At 47.8% G+C, this 20,169-nt stretch overlaps 13 non-coding genes across 13 annotated transcripts; all 13 read left to right on the forward strand.

Moving 5' to 3' along the window:
• The first annotated feature begins 253 nt into the window (after nt 1-253).
• LOC142697135 (U2 spliceosomal RNA) lies at nt 254-444 on the forward strand. The gene has a single exon (XR_012864959.1). It is a non-coding gene; the product is annotated as a U2 spliceosomal RNA (small nuclear RNA).
• Nucleotides 445-1,740: 1,296 nt separating this feature from the next.
• On the forward strand, nt 1,741-1,931 carry LOC142697136 (U2 spliceosomal RNA). Its single transcript, XR_012864960.1, has one exon. It is a non-coding gene; the product is annotated as a U2 spliceosomal RNA (small nuclear RNA).
• A 1,288-nt stretch (nt 1,932-3,219) lies between these two features.
• LOC142697137 (U2 spliceosomal RNA) lies at nt 3,220-3,410 on the forward strand. The gene has a single exon (XR_012864961.1). It is a non-coding gene; the product is annotated as a U2 spliceosomal RNA (small nuclear RNA).
• A 1,300-nt stretch (nt 3,411-4,710) lies between these two features.
• LOC142697138 (U2 spliceosomal RNA) lies at nt 4,711-4,901 on the forward strand. The gene has a single exon (XR_012864962.1). It is a non-coding gene; the product is annotated as a U2 spliceosomal RNA (small nuclear RNA).
• Nucleotides 4,902-6,173: 1,272 nt separating this feature from the next.
• Nucleotides 6,174-6,364, forward strand: LOC142697139 (U2 spliceosomal RNA). Its single transcript, XR_012864963.1, has one exon. It is a non-coding gene; the product is annotated as a U2 spliceosomal RNA (small nuclear RNA).
• A 1,284-nt stretch (nt 6,365-7,648) lies between these two features.
• On the forward strand, nt 7,649-7,839 carry LOC142696592 (U2 spliceosomal RNA). The gene has a single exon (XR_012864473.1). It is a non-coding gene; the product is annotated as a U2 spliceosomal RNA (small nuclear RNA).
• Nucleotides 7,840-9,119: 1,280 nt separating this feature from the next.
• On the forward strand, nt 9,120-9,310 carry LOC142697142 (U2 spliceosomal RNA). Its single transcript, XR_012864964.1, has one exon. It is a non-coding gene; the product is annotated as a U2 spliceosomal RNA (small nuclear RNA).
• Nucleotides 9,311-10,602: 1,292 nt separating this feature from the next.
• On the forward strand, nt 10,603-10,793 carry LOC142697143 (U2 spliceosomal RNA). Its single transcript, XR_012864965.1, has one exon. It is a non-coding gene; the product is annotated as a U2 spliceosomal RNA (small nuclear RNA).
• A 2,062-nt stretch (nt 10,794-12,855) lies between these two features.
• LOC142697144 (U2 spliceosomal RNA) lies at nt 12,856-13,046 on the forward strand. Its single transcript, XR_012864966.1, has one exon. It is a non-coding gene; the product is annotated as a U2 spliceosomal RNA (small nuclear RNA).
• A 1,308-nt stretch (nt 13,047-14,354) lies between these two features.
• On the forward strand, nt 14,355-14,545 carry LOC142696593 (U2 spliceosomal RNA). Its single transcript, XR_012864474.1, has one exon. It is a non-coding gene; the product is annotated as a U2 spliceosomal RNA (small nuclear RNA).
• Nucleotides 14,546-15,825: 1,280 nt separating this feature from the next.
• LOC142696594 (U2 spliceosomal RNA) lies at nt 15,826-16,016 on the forward strand. Its single transcript, XR_012864475.1, has one exon. It is a non-coding gene; the product is annotated as a U2 spliceosomal RNA (small nuclear RNA).
• A 1,284-nt stretch (nt 16,017-17,300) lies between these two features.
• On the forward strand, nt 17,301-17,491 carry LOC142697145 (U2 spliceosomal RNA). Its single transcript, XR_012864967.1, has one exon. It is a non-coding gene; the product is annotated as a U2 spliceosomal RNA (small nuclear RNA).
• A 1,292-nt stretch (nt 17,492-18,783) lies between these two features.
• Nucleotides 18,784-18,974, forward strand: LOC142697147 (U2 spliceosomal RNA). Its single transcript, XR_012864969.1, has one exon. It is a non-coding gene; the product is annotated as a U2 spliceosomal RNA (small nuclear RNA).
• The last annotated feature ends 1,195 nt before the right edge of the window (nt 18,975-20,169 follow it).

Genomic DNA, 20,169 nt, shown 5'->3' on the forward strand with positions numbered 1-20,169 from the left:
GGCAGCAGGGCATTTGGGCGTTGCCAGGAAGGCGTTTTTATGTAGATTCCTCCTCTTTCAGCACTGCATTGTGGTGCAAGCAAAAGAAGCAAATCCTGTCTGGCTTCCTCTCCGGCCTTTATTCACCTCCCGTGTAGCTGTGAGTGTGTGAGCCTGCAGGGCCCCATGGAATTGCCTAGAAGTAGGCTGAATCGCTGCAAGGGCTGAACAGCAGTATCGGGCAGGCTCGGGCAACGCGCGGCCCGTTCGGGTTATCGCTTCTCGGCCTTTTGGCTAAGATCAAGTGTAGTATCTGTTCTTATCAGTTTAATATCTGATACGTCCCCTATCTGGGGACCATATATTAAATGGATTTTTAGAACAGGGAGATGGAAATAGAGCTTGCTCTGTCCACTCCACGCATTGACCTGGTATTGCAGTATTTCCAGGACCGGTGCACCCTTTCCTTATGTGTTGACTAAAAGCAGATTCCAAAAGTGTTTTTTGTCTTTGCTATTGTTTCTGTCTTTCTGAAGGGATCTCCCCTTTTAATCCCATTATTTCAACACCTGTTGGACAATGCATGAGTGATAATGAGCTCATTGATTAAATGCAATTAATGAATAGATTGCCACCTCTTGTTGTGTGTCGTCTGTGTTTCTGTGTTTCCGGCATTTCACATTGGAACACCTCATTCACCTTCCTTGTCTTCTCTCCGCCCTCCCTTTTAGGTAAGTTAAAGAGCTGCACCTGAGCCAGCCACTGATTGATTGATTGATTGATTGATTGATTGATTGATTGATTGATTGATTGATTGATTGATGCAGCACAACAGTCAAATAGTGGAGTGGAGTAGGGGAACAGCAAACAGCCAATAAAGCAGCCCGCCCGCTCGCCTGCCCGCCACAATGGACCTACCTGTGTACACTAGATGGATGTGATGGAATGTACTGTCGTCCCTACATTTCAAGAAGAAGTAAGAATTGCAGTTGCAACAAAGCCTTGCTTGCCTACAAAGAGAGCAGCAATTTGGATTTGTTACTATGTTACCTAGAAGAATAACAAACTGTGCAAGGATGGAGGTTGTAGGAGCAAGGAGAAGTTGTCTGTAAAGTTGGTGGATGCCTATTTTCCATTTTGCAGTCCCTTGTCTCCCTCTTGTGGCCTCCTGGAGGCAACTAGCTGTGCAAAAAAAAGACAGCCTGGCGGCCGGCTGTTGCAGTGTTGCCCTCTCAGGCAACACTGAGTGACTGACTGAGCCTCACCGTCTTATATAAAGTTCAGACGGAACTTTGCACGTGTCATAGTGGAGCCCTCAGGATTCCAGAGCCAGCTTTCTGACATCATAATGGGGCCTCAGAGATAAAAGCCTGGGCCCAGGCAGTGTTGGTCAGTGCTGCTCAGCAGGCAGCACTGGACTGGACTGGATTACAGCTGATACAAGGTGTGAAGGAACAAGGGGTGGCTGTGGGCATGCGCTTGCTGCCGCTGCCAGTGTTTATCTGCATGGCAGCAGGGCATTTGGGCGTTGCCAGGAAGGCGTTTTTATGTAGATTCCTCCTCTTTCAGCACTGCATTGTGGTGCAAGCAAAAGAAGCAAATCCTGTCTGGCTTCCTCTCCGGCCTTTATTCACCTCCCGTGTAGCTGTGAGTGTGTGAGCCTGCAGGGCCCCATGGAATTGCCTAGAAGTAGGCTGAATCGCTGCAAGGGCTGAACAGCAGTATCAGGCAGGCTCGGGCAACGCGCGGCCCGTTCGGGTTATCGCTTCTCGGCCTTTTGGCTAAGATCAAGTGTAGTATCTGTTCTTATCAGTTTAATATCTGATACGTCCCCTATCTGGGGACCATATATTAAATGGATTTTTAGAACAGGGAGATGGAAATAGAGCTTGCTCTGTCCACTCCACGCATTGACCTGGTATTGCAGTATTTCCAGGACCGGTGCACCCTTTCCTTATGTGTTGACTAAAAGCAGATTCCAAAAGTGTTTTTTGTCTTTGCTATTGTTTCTGTCTTTCTGAAGGGATCTCCCCTTTTAATCCCATTATTTCAACACCTGTTGGACAATGCATGAGTGATAATGAGCTCATTGATTAAATGCAATTAATGAATAGATTGCCACCTCTTGTTGTGTGTCGTCTGTGTTTCTGTGTTTCCGGCATTTCACATTGGAACACCTCATTCACCTTCCTTGTCTTCTCTCCGCCCTCCCTTTTAGGTAAGTTAAAGAGCTGCACCTGAGCCAGCCACTGATTGATTGATTGATTGATTGATTGATTGATTGATTGATTGATTGATTGATGCAGCACAACAGTCAAATAGTGGAGTGGAGTAGGGGAACAGCAAACAGCCAATAAAGCAGCCCGCCCGCTCGCCTGCCCGCCACAATGGACCTACCTGTGTACACTAGATGGATGTGATGGAATGTACTGTCGTCCCTACATTTCAAGAAGAAGTAAGAATTGCAGTTGCAACAAAGCCTTGCTTGCCTACAAAGAGAGCAGCAATTTGGATTTGTTACTATGTTACCTAGAAGAATAACAAACTGTGCAAGGATGGAGGTTGTAGGAGCAAGGAGAAGTTGTCTGTAAAGTTGGTGGATGCCTATTTTCCATTTTGCAGTCCCTTGTCTCCCTCTTGTGGCCTCCTGGAGGCAACTAGCTGTGCAAAAAAAAGACAGCCTGGCGGCCGGCTGTTGCAGTGTTGCCCTCTCAGGCAACACTGAGTGACTGACTGAGCCTCACCGTCTTATATAAAGTTCAGACGGAACTTTGCACGTGTCATAGTGGAGCCCTCAGGATTCCAGAGCCAGCTTTCTGACATCATAATGGGGCCTCAGAGATAAAAGCCTGGGCCCAGGCAGTGTTGGTCAGTGCTGCTCAGCAGGCAGCACTGGACTGGACTGGATTACAGCTGATACAAGGTGTGAAGGAACAAGGGGTGGCTGTGGGCATGCACTTGCTGCCGCTGCCAGTGTTTATCTGCATGGCAGCAGGGCATTTGGGCGTTGCCAGGAAGGCGTTTTTATGTAGATTCCTCCTCTTTCAGCACTGCATTGTGGTGCAAGCAAAAGAAGCAAATCCTGTCTGGCTTCCTCTCCGGCCTTTATTCACCTCCCGTGTAGCTGTGAGTGTGTGAGCCTGCAGGGCCCCATGGAATTGCCTAGAAGTAGGCTGAATCGCTGCAAGGGCTGAACAGCAGTATCGGGCAGGCTCGGGCAACGCGCGGCCCGTTCGGGTTATCGCTTCTCGGCCTTTTGGCTAAGATCAAGTGTAGTATCTGTTCTTATCAGTTTAATATCTGATACGTCCCCTATCTGGGGACCATATATTAAATGGATTTTTAGAACAGGGAGATGGAAATAGAGCTTGCTCTGTCCACTCCACGCATTGACCTGGTATTGCAGTATTTCCAGGACCGGTGCACCCTTTCCTTATGTGTTGACTAAAAGCAGATTCCAAAAGTGTTTTTTGTCTTTGCTATTGTTTCTGTCTTTCTGAAGGGATCTCCCCTTTTAATCCCATTATTTCAACACCTGTTGGACAATGCATGAGTGATAATGAGCTCATTGATTAAATGCAATTAATGAATAGATTGCCACCTCTTGTTGTGTGTCGTCTGTGTTTCTGTGTTTCCGGCATTTCACATTGGAACACCTCATTCACCTTCCTTGTCTTCTCTCCGCCCTCCCTTTTAGGTAAGTTAAAGAGCTGCACCTGAGCCAGCCACTGATTGATTGATTGATTGATTGATTGATTGATTGATTGATTGATTGATTGATTGATTGATTGATGCAGCACAACAGTCAAATAGTGGAGTGGAGTAGGGGAACAGCAAACAGCCAATAAAGCAGCCCGCCCGCTCGCCTGCCCGCCACAATGGACCTACCTGTGTACACTAGATGGATGTGATGGAATGTACTGTCGTCCCTACATTTCAAGAAGAAGTAAGAATTGCAGTTGAAACAAAGCCTTGCTTGCCTACAAAGAGAGCAGCAATTTGGATTTGTTACTATGTTACCTAGAAGAATAACAAACTGTGCAAGGATGGAGGTTGTAGGAGCAAGGAGAAGTTGTCTGTAAAGTTGGTGGATGCCTATTTTCCATTTTGCAGTCCCTTGTCTCCCTCTTGTGGCCTCCTGGAGGCAACTAGCTGTGCAAAAAAAAGACAGCCTGGCGGCCGGCTGTTGCAGTGTTGCCCTCTCAGGCAACACTGAGTGACTGACTGAGCCTCACCGTCTTATATAAAGTTCAGACGGAACTTTGCACGTGTCATAGTGGAGCCCTCAGGATTCCAGAGCCAGCTTTCTGACATCATAATGGGGCCTCAGAGATAAAAGCCTGGGCCCAGGCAGTGTTGGTCAGTGCTGCTCAGCAGGCAGCACTGGACTGGACTGGATTACAGCTGATACAAGGTGTGAAGGAACAAGGGGTGGCTGTGGGCATGCACTTGCTGCCGCTGCCAGTGTTTATCTGCATGGCAGCAGGGCATTTGGGCGTTGCCAGGAAGGCGTTTTTATGTAGATTCCTCCTCTTTCAGCACTGCATTGTGGTGCAAGCAAAAGAAGCAAATCCTGTCTGGCTTCCTCTCCGGCCTTTATTCACCTCCCGTGTAGCTGTGAGTGTGTGAGCCTGCAGGGCCCCATGGAATTGCCTAGAAGTAGGCTGAATCGCTGCAAGGGCTGAACAGCAGTATCGGGCAGGCTCGGGCAACGCGCGGCCCGTTCGGGTTATCGCTTCTCGGCCTTTTGGCTAAGATCAAGTGTAGTATCTGTTCTTATCAGTTTAATATCTGATACGTCCCCTATCTGGGGACCATATATTAAATGGATTTTTAGAACAGGGAGATGGAAATAGAGCTTGCTCTGTCCACTCCACGCATTGACCTGGTATTGCAGTATTTCCAGGACCGGTGCACCCTTTCCTTATGTGTTGACTAAAAGCAGATTCCAAAAGTGTTTTTTGTCTTTGCTATTGTTTCTGTCTTTCTGAAGGGATCTCCCCTTTTAATCCCATTATTTCAACACCTGTTGGACAATGCATGAGTGATAATGAGCTCATTGATTAAATGCAATTAATGAATAGATTGCCACCTCTTGTTGTGTGTCGTCTGTGTTTCTGTGTTTCCGGCATTTCACATTGGAACACCTCATTCACCTTCCTTGTCTTCTCTCCGCCCTCCCTTTTAGGTAAGTTAAAGAGCTGCACCTGAGCCAGCCACTGATTGATTGATTGATTGATTGATTGATTGATTGATGCAGCACAACAGTCAAATAGTGGAGTGGAGTAGGGGAACAGCAAACAGCCAATAAAGCAGCCCGCCCGCTCGCCTGCCCGCCACAATGGACCTACCTGTGTACACTAGATGGATGTGATGGAATGTACTGTCGTCCCTACATTTCAAGAAGAAGTAAGAATTGCAGTTGCAACAAAGCCTTGCTTGCCTACAAAGAGAGCAGCAATTTGGATTTGTTACTATGTTACCTAGAAGAATAACAAACTGTGCAAGGATGGAGGTTGTAGGAGCAAGGAGAAGTTGTCTGTAAAGTTGGTGGATGCCTATTTTCCATTTTGCAGTCCCTTGTCTCCCTCTTGTGGCCTCCTGGAGGCAACTAGCTGTGCAAAAAAAAGACAGCCTGGCGGCCGGCTGTTGCAGTGTTGCCCTCTCAGGCAACACTGAGTGACTGACTGAGCCTCACCGTCTTATATAAAGTTCAGACGGAACTTTGCACGTGTCATAGTGGAGCCCTCAGGATTCCAGAGCCAGCTTTCTGACATCATAATGGGGCCTCAGAGATAAAAGCCTGGGCCCAGGCAGTGTTGGTCAGTGCTGCTCAGCAGGCAGCACTGGACTGGACTGGATTACAGCTGATACAAGGTGTGAAGGAACAAGGGGTGGCTGTGGGCATGCACTTGCTGCCGCTGCCAGTGTTTATCTGCATGGCAGCAGGGCATTTGGGCGTTGCCAGGAAGGCGTTTTTATGTAGATTCCTCCTCTTTCAGCACTGCATTGTGGTGCAAGCAAAAGAAGCAAATCCTGTCTGGCTTCCTCTCCGGCCTTTATTCACCTCCCGTGTAGCTGTGAGTGTGTGAGCCTGCAGGGCCCCATGGAATTGCCTAGAAGTAGGCTGAATCGCTGCAAGGGCTGAACAGCAGTATCGGGCAGGCTCGGGCAACGCGCGGCCCGTTCGGGTTATCGCTTCTCGGCCTTTTGGCTAAGATCAAGTGTAGTATCTGTTCTTATCAGTTTAATATCTGATACGTCCCCTATCTGGGGACCATATATTAAATGGATTTTTAGAACAGGGAGATGGAAATAGAGCTTGCTCTGTCCACTCCACGCATTGACCTGGTATTGCAGTATTTCCAGGACCGGTGCACCCTTTCCTTATGTGTTGACTAAAAGCAGATTCCAAAAGTGTTTTTTGTCTTTGCTATTGTTTCTGTCTTTCTGAAGGGATCTCCCCTTTTAATCCCATTATTTCAACACCTGTTGGACAATGCATGAGTGATAATGAGCTCATTGATTAAATGCAATTAATGAATAGATTGCCACCTCTTGTTGTGTGTCGTCTGTGTTTCTGTGTTTCCGGCATTTCACATTGGAACACCTCATTCACCTTCCTTGTCTTCTCTCCGCCCTCCCTTTTAGGTAAGTTAAAGAGCTGCACCTGAGCCAGCCACTGATTGATTGATTGATTGATTGATTGATTGATTGATTGATTGATTGATGCAGCACAACAGTCAAATAGTGGAGTGGAGTAGGGGAACAGCAAACAGCCAATAAAGCAGCCCGCCCGCTCGCCTGCCCGCCACAATGGACCTACCTGTGTACACTAGATGGATGTGATGGAATGTACTGTCGTCCCTACATTTCAAGAAGAAGTAAGAATTGCAGTTGCAACAAAGCCTTGCTTGCCTACAAAGAGAGCAGCAATTTGGATTTGTTACTATGTTACCTAGAAGAATAACAAACTGTGCAAGGATGGAGGTTGTAGGAGCAAGGAGAAGTTGTCTGTAAAGTTGGTGGATGCCTATTTTCCATTTTGCAGTCCCTTGTCTCCCTCTTGTGGCCTCCTGGAGGCAACTAGCTGTGCAAAAAAAAGACAGCCTGGCGGCCGGCTGTTGCAGTGTTGCCCTCTCAGGCAACACTGAGTGACTGACTGAGCCTCACCGTCTTATATAAAGTTCAGACGGAACTTTGCACGTGTCATAGTGGAGCCCTCAGGATTCCAGAGCCAGCTTTCTGACATCATAATGGGGCCTCAGAGATAAAAGCCTGGGCCCAGGCAGTGTTGGTCAGTGCTGCTCAGCAGGCAGCACTGGACTGGACTGGATTACAGCTGATACAAGGTGTGAAGGAACAAGGGGTGGCTGTGGGCATGCACTTGCTGCCGCTGCCAGTGTTTATCTGCATGGCAGCAGGGCATTTGGGCGTTGCCAGGAAGGCGTTTTTATGTAGATTCCTCCTCTTTCAGCACTGCATTGTGGTGCAAGCAAAAGAAGCAAATCCTGTCTGGCTTCCTCTCCGGCCTTTATTCACCTCCCGTGTAGCTGTGAGTGTGTGAGCCTGCAGGGCCCCATGGAATTGCCTAGAAGTAGGCTGAATCGCTGCAAGGGCTGAACAGCAGTATCGGGCAGGCTCGGGCAACGCGCGGCCCGTTCGGGTTATCGCTTCTCGGCCTTTTGGCTAAGATCAAGTGTAGTATCTGATCTTATCAGTTTAATATCTGATACGTCCCCTATCTGGGGACCATATATTAAATGGATTTTTAGAACAGGGAGATGGAAATAGAGCTTGCTCTGTCCACTCCACGCATTGACCTGGTATTGCAGTATTTCCAGGACCGGTGCACCCTTTCCTTATGTGTTGACTAAAAGCAGATTCCAAAAGTGTTTTTTGTCTTTGCTATTGTTTCTGTCTTTCTGAAGGGATCTCCCCTTTTAATCCCATTATTTCAACACCTGTTGGACAATGCATGAGTGATAATGAGCTCATTGATTAAATGCAATTAATGAATAGATTGCCACCTCTTGTTGTGTGTCGTCTGTGTTTCTGTGTTTCCGGCATTTCACATTGGAACACCTCATTCACCTTCCTTGTCTTCTCTCCGCCCTCCCTTTTAGGTAAGTTAAAGAGCTGCACCTGAGCCAGCCACTGATTGATTGATTGATTGATTGATTGATTGATTGATTGATTGATGCAGCACAACAGTCAAATAGTGGAGTGGAGTAGGGGAACAGCAAACAGCCAATAAAGCAGCCCGCCCGCTCGCCTGCCCGCCACAATGGACCTACCTGTGTACACTAGATGGATGTGATGGAATGTACTGTCGTCCCTACATTTCAAGAAGAAGTAAGAATTGCAGTTGCAACAAAGCCTTGCTTGCCTACAAAGAGAGCAGCAATTTGGATTTGTTACTATGTTACCTAGAAGAATAACAAACTGTGCAAGGATGGAGGTTGTTGGAGCAAGGAGAAGTTGTCTGTAAAGTTGGTGGATGCCTATTTTCCATTTTGCAGTCCCTTGTCTCCCTCTTGTGGCCTCCTGGAGGCAACTAGCTGTGTAAAAAAAAGACAGCCTGGCGGCCGGCTGTTGCAGTGTTGCCCTCTCAGGCAACACTGAGTGACTGACTGAGCCTCACCGTCTTATATAAAGTTCAGACGGAACTTTGCACGTGTCATAGTGGAGCCCTCAGGATTCCAGAGCCAGCTTTCTGACATCATAATGGGGCCTCAGAGATAAAAGCCTGGGCCCAGGCAGTGTTGGTCAGTGCTGCTCAGCAGGCAGCACTGGACTGGACTGGATTACAGCTGATACAAGGTGTGAAGGAACAAGGGGTGGCTGTGGGCATGCACTTGCTGCCGCTGCCAGTGTTTATCTGCATGGCAGCAGGGCATTTGGGCGTTGCCAGGAAGGCGTTTTTATGTAGATTCCTCCTCTTTCAGCACTGCATTGTGGTGCAAGCAAAAGAAGCAAATCCTGTCTGGCTTCCTCTCCGGCCTTTATTCACCTCCCGTGTAGCTGTGAGTGTGTGAGCCTGCAGGGCCCCATGGAATTGCCTAGAAGTAGGCTGAATCGCTGCAAGGGCTGAACAGCAGTATCGGGCAGGATCGGGCAACGCGCGGCCCGTTCGGGTTATCGCTTCTCGGCCTTTTGGCTAAGATCAAGTGTAGTATCTGTTCTTATCAGTTTAATATCTGATACGTCCCCTATCTGGGGACCATATATTAAATGGATTTTTAGAACAGGGAGATGGAAATAGAGCTTGCTCTGTCCACTCCACGCATTGACCTGGTATTGCAGTATTTCCAGGACCGGTGCACCCTTTCCTTATGTGTTGACTAAAAGCAGATTCCAAAAGTGTTTTTTGTCTTTGCTATTGTTTCTGTCTTTCTGAAGGGATCTCCCCTTTTAATCCCATTATTTCAACACCTGTTGGACAATGCATGAGTGATAATGAGCTCATTGATTAAATGCAATTAATGAATAGATTGCCACCTCTTGTTGTGTGTCGTCTGTGTTTCTGTGTTTCCGGCATTTCACATTGGAACACCTCATTCACCTTCCTTGTCTTCTCTCCGCCCTCCCTTTTAGGTAAGTTAAAGAGCTGCACCTGAGCCAGCCACTGATTGATTGATTGATTGATTGATTGATTGATTGATTGATTGATTGATTGATTGATGCAGCACAACAGTCAAATCGTGGAGTGGAGTAGGGGAACAGCAAACAGCCAATAAAGCAGCCCGCCCGCTCGCCTGCCCGCCACAATGGACCTACCTGTGTACACTAGATGGATGTGATGGAATGTACTGTCGTCCCTACATTTCAAGAAGAAGTAAGAATTGCAGTTGCAACAAAGCCTTGCTTGCCTACAAAGAGAGCAGCAATTTGGATTTGTTACTATGTTACCTAGAAGAATAACAAACTGTGCAAGGATGGAGGTTGTAGGAGCAAGGAGAAGTTGTCTGTAAAGTTGGTGGATGCCTATTTTCCATTTTGCAGTCCCTTGTCTCCCTCTTGTGGCCTCCTGGAGGCAACTAGCTGTGCAAAAAAAAGACAGCCTGGCGGCCGGCTGTTGCAGTGTTGCCCTCTCAGGCAACACTGAGTGACTGACTGAGCCTCACCGTCTTATATAAAGTTCAGACGGAACTTTGCACGTGTCATAGTGGAGCCCTCAGGATTCCAGAGCCAGCTTTCTGACATCATAATGGGGCCTCAGAGATAAAAGCCTGGGCCCAGGCAGTGTTGGTCAGTGCTGCTCAGCAGGCAGCACTGGACTGGACTGGATTACAGCTGATACAAGGTGTGAAGGAACAAGGGGTGGCGGTGGGCATGCACTTGCTGCCGCTGCCAGTGTTTATCTGCATGGCAGCAGGGCATTTGGGCGTTGCCAGGAAGGCGTTTTTATGTAGATTCCTCCTCTTTCAGCACTGCATTGTGGTGCAAGCAAAAGAAGCAAATCCTGTCTGGCTTCCTCTCCGGCCTTTATTCACCTCCCGTGTAGCTGTGAGTGTGTGAGCCTGCAGGGCCCCATGGAATTGCCTAGAAGTAGGCTGAATCGCTGCAAGGGCTGAACAGCAGTATCGGGCAGGCTCGGGCAACGCGCGGCCCGTTCGGGTTATCGCTTCTCGGCCTTTTGGCTAAGATCAAGTGTAGTATCTGTTCTTATCAGTTTAATATCTGATACGTCCCCTATCTGGGGACCATATATTAAATGGATTTTTAGAACAGGGAGATGGAAATAGAGCTTGCTCTGTCCACTCCACGCATTGACCTGGTATTGCAGTATTTCCAGGACCGGTGCACCCTTTCCTTATGTGTTGACTAAAAGCAGATTCCAAAAGTGTTTTTTGTCTTTGCTATTGTTTCTGTCTTTCTGAAGGGATCTCCCCTTTTAATCCCATTATTTCAACACCTGTTGGACAATGCATGAGTGATAATGAGCTCATTGATTAAATGCAATTAATGAATAGATTGCCACCTCTTGTTGTGTGTCGTCTGTGTTTCTGTGTTTCCGGCATTTCACATTGGAACACCTCATTCACCTTCCTTGTCTTCTCTCCGCCCTCCCTTTTAGGTAAGTTAAAGAGCTGCACCTGAGCCAGCCACTGATTGATTGATTGATTGATTGATTGATTGATTGATTGATTGATTGATTGATTGATTGATTGATTGATGCAGCACAACAGTCAAATAGTGGAGTGGAGTAGGGGAACAGCAAACAGCCAATAAAGCAGCCCGCCCGCTCGCCTGCCCGCCACAATGGACCTACCTGTGTACACTAGATGGATGTGATGGAATGTACTGTCGTCCCTACATTTCAAGAAGAAGTAAGAATTGCAGTTGCAACAAAGCCTTGCTTGCCTACAAAGAGAGCAGCAATTTGGATTTGTTACTATGTTACCTAGAAGAATAACAAACTGTGCAAGGATGGAGGTTGTAGGAGCAAGGAGAAGTTGTCTGTAAAGTTGGTGGATGCCTATTTTCCATTTTGCAGTCCCTTGTCTCCCTCTTGTGGCCTCCTGGAGGCAACTAGCTGTGCAAAAAAAAGACAGCCTGGCGGCCGGCTGTTGCAGTGTTGCCCTCTCAGGCAACACTGAGTGACTGACTGAGCCTCACCGTCTTATATAAAGTTCAGACGGAACTTTGCACGTGTCATAGTGGAGCCCTCAGGATTCCAGAGCCAGCTTTCTGACATCATAATGGGGCCTCAGAGATAAAAGCCTGGGCCCAGGCAGTGTTGGTCAGTGCTGCTCAGCAGGCAGCACTGGACTGGACTGGATTACAGCTGATACAAGGTGTGAAGGAACAAGGGCCGCCCTCCCTTTTAGGTAAGTTAAAGAGCTGCACCTGAGCCAGCCACTGATTGATTGATTGATTGATTGATTGATTGATTGATTGATTGATTGATTGATTGATTGATTGATTGATTGATGCAGCACAACAGTCAAATAGTGGAGTGGAGTAGGGGAACAGCAAACAGCCAATAAAGCAGCCCGCCCGCTCGCCTGCCCGCCACAATGGACCTACCTGTGTACACTAGATGGATGTGATGGAATGTACTGTCGTCCCTACATTTCAAGAAGAAGTAAGAATTGCAGTTGCAACAAAGCCTTGCTTGCCTACAAAGAGAGCAGCAATTTGGATTTGTTACTATGTTACCTAGAAGAATAACAAACTGTGCAAGGATGGAGGTTGTAGGAGCAAGGAGAAGTTGTCTGTAAAGTTGGTGGATGCCTATTTTCCATTTTGCAGTCCCTTGTCTCCCTCTTGTGGCCTCCTGGAGGCAACTAGCTGTGCAAAAAAAAGACAGCCTGGCGGCCGGCTGTTGCAGTGTTGCCCTCTCAGGCAACACTGAGTGACTGACTGAGCCTCACCGTCTTATATAAAGTTCAGACGGAACTTTGCACGTGTCATAGTGGAGCCCTCAGGATTCCAGAGCCAGCTTTCTGACATCATAATGGGGCCTCAGAGATAAAAGCCTGGGCCCAGGCAGTGTTGGTCAGTGCTGCTCAGCAGGCAGCACTGGACTGGACTGGATTACAGCTGATACAAGGTGTGAAGGAACAAGGGGTGGCTGTGGGCATGCACTTGCTGCCGCTGCCAGTGTTTATCTGCATGGCAGCAGGGCATTTGGGCGTTGCCAGGAAGGCGTTTTTATGTAGATTCCTCCTCTTTCAGCACTGCATTGTGGTGCAAGCAAAAGAAGCAAATCCTGTCTGGCTTCCTCTCCGGCCTTTATTCACCTCCCGTGTAGCTGTGAGTGTGTGAGCCTGCAGGGCCCCATGGAATTGCCTAGAAGTAGGCTGAATCGCTGCAAGGGCTGAACAGCAGTATCGGGCAGGCTCGGGCAACGCGCGGCCCGTTCGGGTTATCGCTTCTCGGCCTTTTGGCTAAGATCAAGTGTAGTATCTGTTCTTATCAGTTTAATATCTGATACGTCCCCTATCTGGGGACCATATATTAAATGGATTTTTAGAACAGGGAGATGGAAATAGAGCTTGCTCTGTCCACTCCACGCATTGACCTGGTATTGCAGTATTTCCAGGACCGGTGCACCCTTTCCTTATGTGTTGACTAAAAGCAGATTCCAAAAGTGTTTTTTGTCTTTGCTATTGTTTCTGTCTTTCTGAAGGGATCTCCCCTTTTAATCCCATTATTTCAACACCTGTTGGACAATGCATGAGTGATAATGAGCTCATTGATTAAATGCAATTAATGAATAGATTGCCACCTCTTGTTGTGTGTCGTCTGTGTTTCTGTGTTTCCGGCATTTCACATTGGAACACCTCATTCACCTTCCTTGTCTTCTCTCCGCCCTCCCTTTTAGGTAAGTTAAAGAGCTGCACCTGAGCCAGCCACTGATTGATTGATTGATTGATTGATTGATTGATTGATTGATTGATTGATTGATTGATTGATTGATTGATTGATGCAGCACAACAGTCAAATAGTGGAGTGGAGTAGGGGAACAGCAAACAGCCAATAAAGCAGCCCGCCCGCTCGCCTGCCCGCCACAATGGACCTACCTGTGTACACTAGATGGATGTGATGGAATGTACTGTCGTCCCTACATTTCAAGAAGAAGTAAGAATTGCAGTTGCAACAAAGCCTTGCTTGCCTACAAAGAGAGCAGCAATTTGGATTTGTTACTATGTTACCTAGAAGAATAACAAACTGTGCAAGGATGGAGGTTGTAGGAGCAAGGAGAAGTTGTCTGTAAAGTTGGTGGATGCCTATTTTCCATTTTGCAGTCCCTTGTCTCCCTCTTGTGGCCTCCTGGAGGCAACTAGCTGTGCAAAAAAAAGACAGCCTGGCGGCCGGCTGTTGCAGTGTTGCCCTCTCAGGCAACACTGAGTGACTGACTGAGCCTCACCGTCTTATATAAAGTTCAGACGGAACTTTGCACGTGTCATAGTGGAGCCCTCAGGATTCCAGAGCCAGCTTTCTGACATCATAATGGGGCCTCAGAGATAAAAGCCTGGGCCCAGGCAGTGTTGGTCAGTGCTGCTCAGCAGGCAGCACTGGACTGGACTGGATTACAGCTGATACAAGGTGTGAAGGAACAAGGGGTGGCTGTGGGCATGCACTTGCTGCCGCTGCCAGTGTTTATCTGCATGGCAGCAGGGCATTTGGGCGTTGCCAGGAAGGCGTTTTTATGTAGATTCCTCCTCTTTCAGCACTGCATTGTGGTGCAAGCAAAAGAAGCAAATCCTGTCTGGCTTCCTCTCCGGCCTTTATTCACCTCCCGTGTAGCTGTGAGTGTGTGAGCCTGCAGGGCCCCATGGAATTGCCTAGAAGTAGGCTGAATCGCTGCAAGGGCTGAACAGCAGTATCGGGCAGGCTCGGGCAACGCGCGGCCCGTTCGGGTTATCGCTTCTCGGCCTTTTGGCTAAGATCAAGTGTAGTATCTGATCTTATCAGTTTAATATCTGATACGTCCCCTATCTGGGGACCATATATTAAATGGATTTTTAGAACAGGGAGATGGAAATAGAGCTTGCTCTGTCCACTCCACGCATTGACCTGGTATTGCAGTATTTCCAGGACCGGTGCACCCTTTCCTTATGTGTTGACTAAAAGCAGATTCCAAAAGTGTTTTTTGTCTTTGCTATTGTTTCTGTCTTTCTGAAGGGATCTCCCCTTTTAATCCCATTATTTCAACACCTGTTGGACAATGCATGAGTGATAATGAGCTCATTGATTAAATGCAATTAATGAATAGATTGCCACCTCTTGTTGTGTGTCGTCTGTGTTTCTGTGTTTCCGGCATTTCACATTGGAACACCTCATTCACCTTCCTTGTCTTCTCTCTGCCCTCCCTTTTAGGTAAGTTAAAGAGCTGCACCTGAGCCAGCCACTGATTGATTGATTGATTGATTGATTGATTGATTGATTGATTGATGCAGCACAACAGTCAAATAGTGGAGTGGAGTAGGGGAACAGCAAACAGCCAATAAAGCAGCCCGCCCGCTCGCCTGCCCGCCACAATGGACCTACCTGTGTACACTAGATGGATGTGATGGAATGTACTGTCGTCCCTACATTTCAAGAAGAAGTAAGAATTGCAGTTGCAACAAAGCCTTGCTTGCCTACAAAGAGAGCAGCAATTTGGATTTGTTACTATGTTACCTAGAAGAATAACAAACTGTGCAAGGATGGAGGTTGTAGGAGCAAGGAGAAGTTGTCTGTAAAGTTGGTGGATGCCTATTTTCCATTTTGCAGTCCCTTGTCTCCCTCTTGTGGCCTCCTGGAGGCAACTAGCTGTGCAAAAAAAAGACAGCCTGGCGGCCGGCTGTTGCAGTGTTGCCCTCTCAGGCAACACTGAGTGACTGACTGAGCCTCACCGTCTTATATAAAGTTCAGACGGAACTTTGCACGTGTCATAGTGGAGCCCTCAGGATTCCAGAGCCAGCTTTCTGACATCATAATGGGGCCTCAGAGATAAAAGCCTGGGCCCAGGCAGTGTTGGTCAGTGCTGCTCAGCAGGCAGCACTGGACTGGACTGGATTACAGCTGATACAAGGTGTGAAGGAACAAGGGGTGGCTGTGGGCATGCACTTGCTGCCGCTGCCAGTGTTTATCTGCATGGCAGCAGGGCATTTGGGCGTTGCCAGGAAGGCGTTTTTATGTAGATTCCTCCTCTTTCAGCACTGCATTGTGGTGCAAGCAAAAGAAGCAAATCCTGTCTGGCTTCCTCTCCGGCCTTTATTCACCTCCCGTGTAGCTGTGAGTGTGTGAGCCTGCAGGGCCCCATGGAATTGCCTAGAAGTAGGCTGAATCGCTGCAAGGGCTGAACAGCAGTATCGGGCAGGCTCGGGCAACGCGCGGCCCGTTCGGGTTATCGCTTCTCGGCCTTTTGGCTAAGATCAAGTGTAGTATCTGATCTTATCAGTTTAATATCTGATACGTCCCCTATCTGGGGACCATATATTAAATGGATTTTTAGAACAGGGAGATGGAAATAGAGCTTGCTCTGTCCACTCCACGCATTGACCTGGTATTGCAGTATTTCCAGGACCGGTGCACCCTTTCCTTATGTGTTGACTAAAAGCAGATTCCAAAAGTGTTTTTTGTCTTTGCTATTGTTTCTGTCTTTCTGAAGGGATCTCCCCTTTTAATCCCATTATTTCAACACCTGTTGGACAATGCATGAGTGATAATGAGCTCATTGATTAAATGCAATTAATGAATAGATTGCCACCTCTTGTTGTGTGTCGTCTGTGTTTCTGTGTTTCCGGCATTTCACATTGGAACACCTCATTCACCTTCCTTGTCTTCTCTCTGCCCTCCCTTTTAGGTAAGTTAAAGAGCTGTACCTGAGCCAGCCACTGATTGATTGATTGATTGATTGATTGATTGATTGATTGATTGATTGATGCAGCACAACAGTCAAATAGTGGAGTGGAGTAGGGGAACAGCAAACAGCCAATAAAGCAGCCCGCCCGCTCGCCTGCCCGCCACAATGGACCTACCTGTGTACACTAGATGGATGTGATGGAATGTACTGTCGTCCCTACATTTCAAGAAGAAGTAAGAATTGCAGTTGCAACAAAGCCTTGCTTGCCTACAAAGAGAGCAGCAATTTGGATTTGTTACTATGTTACCTAGAAGAATAACAAACTGTGCAAGGATGGAGGTTGTAGGAGCAAGGAGAAGTTGTCTGTAAAGTTGGTGGATGCCTATTTTCCATTTTGCAGTCCCTTGTCTCCCTCTTGTGGCCTCCTGGAGGCAACTAGCTGTGCAAAAAAAAGACAGCCTGGCGGCCGGCTGTTGCAGTGTTGCCCTCTCAGGCAACACTGAGTGACTGACTGAGCCTCACCGTCTTATATAAAGTTCAGACGGAACTTTGCACGTGTCATAGTGGAGCCCTCAGGATTCCAGAGCCAGCTTTCTGACATCATAATGGGGCCTCAGAGATAAAAGCCTGGGCCCAGGCAGTGTTGGTCAGTGCTGCTCAGCAGGCAGCACTGGACTGGACTGGATTACAGCTGATACAAGGTGTGAAGGAACAAGGGGTGGCTGTGGGCATGCACTTGCTGCCGCTGCCAGTGTTTATCTGCATGGCAGCAGGGCATTTGGGCGTTGCCAGGAAGGCGTTTTTATGTAGATTCCTCCTCTTTCAGCACTGCATTGTGGTGCAAGCAAAAGAAGCAAATCCTGTCTGGCTTCCTCTCCGGCCTTTATTCACCTCCCGTGTAGCTGTGAGTGTGTGAGCCTGCAGGGCCCCATGGAATTGCCTAGAAGTAGGCTGAATCGCTGCAAGGGCTGAACAGCAGTATCGGGCAGGCTCGGGCAACGCGCGGCCCGTTCGGATTATCGCTTCTCGGCCTTTTGGCTAAGATCAAGTGTAGTATCTGTTCTTATCAGTTTAATATCTGATACGTCCCCTATCTGGGGACCATATATTAAATGGATTTTTAGAACAGGGAGATGGAAATAGAGCTTGCTCTGTCCACTCCACGCATTGACCTGGTATTGCAGTATTTCCAGGACCGGTGCACCCTTTCCTTATGTGTTGACTAAAAGCAGATTCCAAAAGTGTTTTTTGTCTTTGCTATTGTTTCTGTCTTTCTGAAGGGATCTCCCCTTTTAATCCCATTATTTCAACACCTGTTGGACAATGCATGAGTGATAATGAGCTCATTGATTAAATGCAATTAATGAATAGATTGCCACCTCTTGTTGTGTGTCGTCTGTGTTTCTGTGTTTCCGGCATTTCACATTGGAACACCTCATTCACCTTCCTTGTCTTCTCTCCGCCCTCCCTTTTAGGTAAGTTAAAGAGCTGCACCTGAGCCAGCCACTGATTGATTGATTGATTGATTGATTGATTGATTGATTGATTGATTGATTGATTGATGCAGCACAACAGTCAAATCGTGGAGTGGAGTAGGGGAACAGCAAACAGCCAATAAAGCAGCCCGCCCGCTCGCCTGCCCGCCACAATGGACCTACCTGTGTACACTAGATGGATGTGATGGAATGTACTGTCGTCCCTACATTTCAAGAAGAAGTAAGAATTGCAGTTGCAACAAAGCCTTGCTTGCCTACAAAGAGAGCAGCAATTTGGATTTGTTACTATGTTACCTAGAAGAATAACAAACTGTGCAAGGATGGAGGTTGTAGGAGCAAGGAGAAGTTGTCTGTAAAGTTGGTGGATGCCTATTTTCCATTTTGCAGTCCCTTGTCTCCCTCTTGTGGCCTCCTGGAGGCAACTAGCTGTGCAAAAAAAAGACAGCCTGGCGGCCGGCTGTTGCAGTGTTGCCCTCTCAGGCAACACTGAGTGACTGACTGAGCCTCACCGTCTTATATAAAGTTCAGACGGAACTTTGCACGTGTCATAGTGGAGCCCTCAGGATTCCAGAGCCAGCTTTCTGACATCATAATGGGGCCTCAGAGATAAAAGCCTGGGCCCAGGCAGTGTTGGTCAGTGCTGCTCAGCAGGCAGCACTGGACTGGACTGGATTACAGCTGATACAAGGTGTGAAGGAACAAGGGGTGGCTGTGGGCATGCACTTGCTGCCGCTGCCAGTGTTTATCTGCATGGCAGCAGGGCATTTGGGCGTTGCCAGGAAGGCGTTTTTATGTAGATTCCTCCTCTTTCAGCACTGCATTGTGGTGCAAGCAAAAGAAGCAAATCCTGTCTGGCTTCCTCTCCGGCCTTTATTCACCTCCCGTGTAGCTGTGAGTGTGTGAGCCTGCAGGGCCCCATGGAATTGCCTAGAAGTAGGCTGAATCGCTGCAAGGGCTAAACAGCAGTATCGGGCAGGCTCGGGCAACGCGCGGCCCGTTCGGGTTATCGCTTCTCGGCCTTTTGGCTAAGATCAAGTGTAGTATCTGTTCTTATCAGTTTAATATCTGATACGTCCCCTATCTGGGGACCATATATTAAATGGATTTTTAGAACAGGGAGATGGAAATAGAGCTTGCTCTGTCCACTCCACGCATTGACCTGGTATTGCAGTATTTCCAGGACCGGTGCACCCTTTCCTTATGTGTTGACTAAAAGCAGATTCCAAAAGTGTTTTTTGTCTTTGCTATTGTTTCTGTCTTTCTGAAGGGATCTCCCCTTTTAATCCCATTATTTCAACACCTGTTGGACAATGCATGAGTGATAATGAGCTCATTGATTAAATGCAATTAATGAATAGATTGCCACCTCTTGTTGTGTGTCGTCTGTGTTTCTGTGTTTCCGGCATTTCACATTGGAACACCTCATTCACCTTCCTTGTCTTCTCTCCGCCCTCCCTTTTAGGTAAGTTAAAGAGCTGCACCTGAGCCAGCCACTGATTGATTGATTGATTGATTGATTGATTGATTGATTGATTGATTGATGCAGCACAACAGTCAAATAGTGGAGTGGAGTAGGGGAACAGCAAACAGCCAATAAAGCAGCCCGCCCGCTCGCCTGCCCGCCACAATGGACCTACCTGTGTACACTAGATGGATGTGATGGAATGTACTGTCGTCCCTACATTTCAAGAAGAAGTAAGAATTGCAGTTGCAACAAAGCCTTGCTTGCCTACAAAGAGAGCAGCAATTTGGATTTGTTACTATGTTACCTAGAAGAATAACAAACTGTGCAAGGATGGAGGTTGTAGGAGCAAGGAGAAGTTGTCTGTAAAGTTGATGGATGCCTATTTTCCATTTTGCAGTCCCTTGTCTCCCTCTTGTGGCCTCCTGGAGGCAACTAGCTGTGCAAAAAAAAGACAGCCTGGCGGCCGGCTGTTGCAGTGTTGCCCTCTCAGGCAACACTGAGTGACTGACTGAGCCTCACCGTCTTATATAAAGTTCAGACGGAACTTTGCACGTGTCATAGTGGAGCCCTCAGGATTCCAGAGCCAGCTTTCTGACATCATAATGGGGCCTCAGAGATAAAAGCCTGGGCCCAGGCAGTGTTGGTCAGTGCTGCTCAGCAGGCAGCACTGGACTGGACTGGATTACAGCTGATACAAGGTGTGAAGGAACAAGGGGTGGCTGTGGGCATGCACTTGCTGCCGCTGCCAGTGTTTATCTGCATGGCAGCAGGGCATTTGGGCGTTGCCAGGAAGGCGTTTTTATGTAGATTCCTCCTCTTTCAGCACTGCATTGTGGTGCAAGCAAAAGAAGCAAATCCTGTCTGGCTTCCTCTCCGGCCTTTATTCACCTCCCGTGTAGCTGTGAGTGTGTGAGCCTGCAGGGCCC

Source organism: Rhinoderma darwinii, assembly GCF_050947455.1.
Source record: "Rhinoderma darwinii isolate aRhiDar2 chromosome 5 unlocalized genomic scaffold, aRhiDar2.hap1 SUPER_5_unloc_7, whole genome shotgun sequence".
NCBI classification, from domain to species: domain Eukaryota; kingdom Metazoa; phylum Chordata; class Amphibia; order Anura; family Rhinodermatidae; genus Rhinoderma; species Rhinoderma darwinii.